We start from the raw sequence: 5,120 nt of genomic DNA on the forward strand, positions 1-5,120 counted from the left end.
CATTTCGATGAAATAAAGAGGTAAAGGCATGTGGGTCAAACCTTTCCTTTCATCTCACTTTATGGTGCCTGCGCTGTACTCTATTATTATATTTTATGGAGGAGGATGCGTCAAAATAACCCACAATATATGGGAATGGACTATTTCGATGAAATAAAGAGGTAAAACATGTGGGTCAAACCTTTCCTTTCATCTCACTTTATGGTGCCTGCGCTGTACTCTATTATTATATTTTATAAAAAATCCACTGAATTTATCAACGTGGTTTAAACCGGGTTAGTCGAGGTAACCGGACTGGATACCAGCGTGCCAACCCTGAAAAGCAGGGTCCGAGTAATTAAGCGAAATGTTCACGAACGTAGCCCCCGTTCGTAGGAAAAAGTATTTTTGTAATCTTCAATAGGGCAGGGTCTGATAAAGATTTTTCTAAACGCGCGTTCCGACCAACCAATTTAGCGTGACGAAAAATTCAACTCAGTTTCACGAGTTTCGGGTGCGCAGTAGGAGGAGGATGCGTCAAAATAACCCACAATATATGGGAATGGACTATTTCGATGAAATAAAGAGGTAAAACATGTGGGTCAAACCTTTCCTTTCATCTCACTTTATGGTGCCTGCGCTGTACTCTATTATTATATTTTATAAAAAATCCACTGAATTTATCAACGTGGTTTAAACCGGGTTAGTCGAGGTAACCGGACTGGATACCAGCGTGCCAACCCTGAAAAGCAGGGTCCGAGTAATTAAACGAAATGTTCACGAACGTAGCCCCCGTTCGTAGGAAAAAGTTTTTTTGTAATCTTCAATAGGGCAGGGTCTGATAAAGATTTTTCTAAACGCGCGTTCCGACCAACCAATTTAGCGTGGCGAAAAATTCAACTCAGTTTCACGAGTTTCGGGTGCGCAGTAGGAGGAGGATGCGTCAAAATAACCCACAATATATGGGAATGGACCATTTCGATGAAATAAAGAGGTAAAGACATGTGGGTCACACTTTTCCTTCCATCTCACTTTATGGTGCCTGCGCTGTACTCTATTATAATATTTTATGAAAAATCCATTGAATTTTTCAACGTGGTTTAAACCGGTTTAGTCGAGGTAACCGGACTGGATACCAGCGTGCCAACCCTGAAAAGCAGGGTCCGAGTAATTAAGCGAAATGTTCACGAACGTAGCCCCCGTTCGTAGGAAAAAGTTTTTTTGTAATCTTCAATAGAGCAGGGTCTGATAAAGATTTTTCTAAACGCGCGTTCCGACCAACCAGTTTAGCGTGGCGAAAAATTCAACTCAGTTTCACGAGTTTCGGGTGCGCAGTAGGAGGAGGATGCGTCAAAATAACCCACAATATATGGGAATGGACTATTTCGATGAAATAAAGAGGTAAAACATGTGGGTCAAACCTTTCCTTTCATCTCACTTTATGGTGCCTGCGCTGTACTCTATTATTATATTTTATGAAAAATCCACTGAATTTATCAACGTGGTTTAAACCGGGTTAGTCGAGGTAACCGGACTGGATACCAGCGTGCCAACCCTGAAAAGCAGGGTCCGAGTAATTAAACGAAATGTTCACGAACGTAGCCCCCGTTCGTAGGAAAAAGTTTTTTTGTAATCTTCAATAGGGCAGGGTCTGATAAAGATTTTTCTAAACGCGCGTTCCGACCAACCAATTTAGCGTGACGAAAAATTCAACTCAGTTTCACGAGTTTCGGGTGCGCAGTAGGAGGAGGATGCGTCAAAATAACCCACAATATATGGGAATGGACCATTTCGATGAAATAAAGAGGTAAAACATGTGGGTCAAACCTTTCCTTTCATCTCACTTTATGGTGCCTGCGCTGTACTCTATTATTATATTTTATGAAAAATCCACTGAATTTATCAACGTGGTTTAAACCGGTTTAGTCGAGGTAACCGGACTGGATACCAGCGTGCCAACCCTGAAAAGCAGGGTCCGAGTAATTAAACGAAATGTTCACGAGCGTAGCCCCCGTTCGTAGGAAAAAGTTTTTTTGTAATCTTCAATAGGGCAGGGTCTGATAAAGATTTTTCTAAACGCGCGTTCCGACCAACCAATTTAGCGTGACGAAAAATTCAACTCAGTTTCACGAGTTTCGGGTGCGCAGTAGGAGGAGGATGCGTCAAAATAACCCACAATATATGGGAATGGACCATTTCGATGAAATAAAGAGGTAAAGGCATGTGGGTCAAACCTTTCCTTTCATCTCACTTTATGGTGCCTGCGCGGTACTCTATTATTATATTTTATGGAGGAGGATGCGTCAAAATAACCCACAATATATGGGAATGGACTATTTCGATGAAATAAAGAGGTAAAACATGTGGGTCAAACCTTTCCTTTCATCTCACTTTATGGTGCCTGCGCTGTACTCTATTATTATATTTTATAAAAAATCCACTGAATTTATCAACGTGGTTTAAACCGGGTTAGTCGAGGTAACCGGACTGGATACCAGCGTGCCAACCCTGAAAAGCAGGGTCCGAGTAATTAAACGAAATGTTCACGAGCGTAGCCCCCGTTCGTAGGAAAAAGTTTTTTTGTAATCTTCAATAGGGCAGGGTCTGATAAAGATTTTTCTAAACGCGCGTTCCGACCAACCAATTTAGCGTGACGAAAAATTCAACTCAGTTTCACGAGTTTCGGGTGCGCAGTAGGAGGAGGATGCGTCAAAATAACCCACAATATATGGGAATGGACCATTTCGATGAAATAAAGAGGTAAAGGCATGTGGGTCAAACCTTTCCTTTCATCTCACTTTATGGTGCCTGCGCTGTACTCTATTATTATATTTTATGGAGGAGGATGCGTCAAAATAACCCACAATATATGGGAATGGACTATTTCGATGAAATAAAGAGGTAAAACATGTGGGTCAAACCTTTCCTTTCATCTCACTTTATGGTGCCTGCGCTGTACTCTATTATTATATTTTATAAAAAATCCACTGAATTTATCAACGTGGTTTAAACCGGGTTAGTCGAGGTAACCGGACTGGATACCAGCGTGCCAACCCTGAAAAGCAGGGTCCGAGTAATTAAACGAAATGTTCACGAACGTAGCCCCCGTTCGTAGGAAAAAGTTTTTTTGTAATCTTCAATAGGGCAGGGTCTGATAAAGATTTTTCTAAACGCGCGTTCCGACCAACCAATTTAGCGTGGCGAAAAATTCAACTCAGTTTCACGAGTTTCGGGTGCGCAGTAGGAGGAGGATGCGTCAAAATAACCCACAATATATGGGAATGGACCATTTCGATGAAATAAAGAGGTAAAGGCATGTGGGTCAAACCTTTCCTTTCATCTCACTTTATGGTGCCTGCGCTGTACTCTATTATTATATTTTATGGAGGAGGATGCGTCAAAATAACCCACAATATATGGGAATGGACTATTTCGATGAAATAAAGAGGTAAAACATGTGGGTCAAACCTTTCCTTTCATCTCACTTTATGGTGCCTGCGCTGTACTCTATTATTATATTTTATGAAAAATCCACTGAATTTATCAACGTGGTTTAAACCGGGTTAGTCGAGGTAACCGGACTGGATACCAGCGTGCCAACCCTGAAAAGCAGGGTCCGAGTAATTAAGCGAAATGTTCACGAACGTAGCCCCCGTTCGTAGGAAAAAGTTTTTTTGTAATCTTCAATAGGGCAGGATCTGATAAAGATTTTTCTAAACGCGCGTTCCGACCAACCAATTTAGCGTGGCGAAAAATTCAACTCAGTTTCACGAGTTTCGGGTGCGCAGTAGGAGGAGGATGCGTCAAAATAACCCACAATATATGGGAATGGACCATTTCGATGAAATAAAGAGGTAAAGACATGTGGGTCACACTTTTCCTTCCATCTCACTTTATGGTGCCTGCGCTGTACTCTATTATAATATTTTATGAAAAATCCATTGAATTTTTCAACGTGGTTTAAACCGGTTTAGTCGAGGTAACCGGACTGGATACCAGCGTGCCAACCCTGAAAAGCAGGGTCCGAGTAATTAAGCGAAATGTTCACGAACGTAGCCCCCGTTCGTAGGAAAAAGTTTTTTTGTAATCTTCAATAGGGCAGGGTCTGATAAAGATTTTTCTAAACGCGCGTTCCGACCAACCAGTTTAGCGTGGCGAAAAATTCAACTCAGTTTCACGAGTTTCGGGTGCGCAGTAGGAGGAGGATGCGTCAAAATAACCCACAATATATGGGAATGGACTATTTCGATGAAATAAAGAGGTAAAACATGTGGGTCAAACCTTTCCTTCCATCTCACTTTATGGTGCCTGCGCTGTACTCTATTATTATATTTTATGAAAAATCCACTGAATTTTTCAACGTGGTTTAAACCGGTTTAGTCGAGGTAACCGGACTGGATACCAGCGTGCCAACCCTGAAAAGCAGGGTCCGAGTAATTAAACGAAATGTTCACGAACGTAGCCCCCGTTCGTAGGAAAAAGTTTTTTTGTAATCTTCAATAGGGCAGGGTCTGATAAAGATTTTTCTAAACGCGCGTTCCGACCAACCAATTTAGCGTGGCGAAAAATTCAACTCAGTTTCACGAGTTTCGGGTGCGCAGTAGGAGGAGGATGCGTCAAAATAACCCACAATATATGGGAATGGACCATTTCGATGAAATAAAGAGGTAAAGACATGTGGGTCACACTTTTCCTTTTATCTCACTTTATGGTGCCTGCGCTGTACTCTATTATAATATTTTATGAAAAGTCCATTGAATTTTTCAACGTGGTTTAAACCGGTTTAGTCGAGGTAACCGGACTGGATACCAGCGTGCCAACCCTGAAAAGCAGGGTCCGAGTAATTAAGCGAAATGTTCACGAACGTAGCCCCCGTTCGTAGGAAAAAGTTTTTTTGTAATCTTCAATAGGGCAGGGTCTGATAAAGATTTTTCTAAACGCGCGTTCCGACCAACCAGTTTAGCGTGGCGAAAAATTCAACTCAGTTTCACGAGTTTCGGGTGCGCAGTAGGAGGAGGATGCGTCAAAATAACCCACAATATATGGGAATGGACTATTTCGATGAAATAAAGAGGTAAAACATGTGGGTCAAACCTTTCCTTCCATCTCACTTTATGGTGCCTGCGCTGTACTCTATTATT

The sequence above is a fragment of the Phalangium opilio genome, unplaced genomic scaffold (assembly GCF_054372755.1).
Source record: "Phalangium opilio isolate 3A_F unplaced genomic scaffold, DU_Popi_V2 ptg000043l_1, whole genome shotgun sequence".
Lineage (NCBI taxonomy): Eukaryota > Metazoa > Arthropoda > Arachnida > Opiliones > Phalangiidae > Phalangium > Phalangium opilio.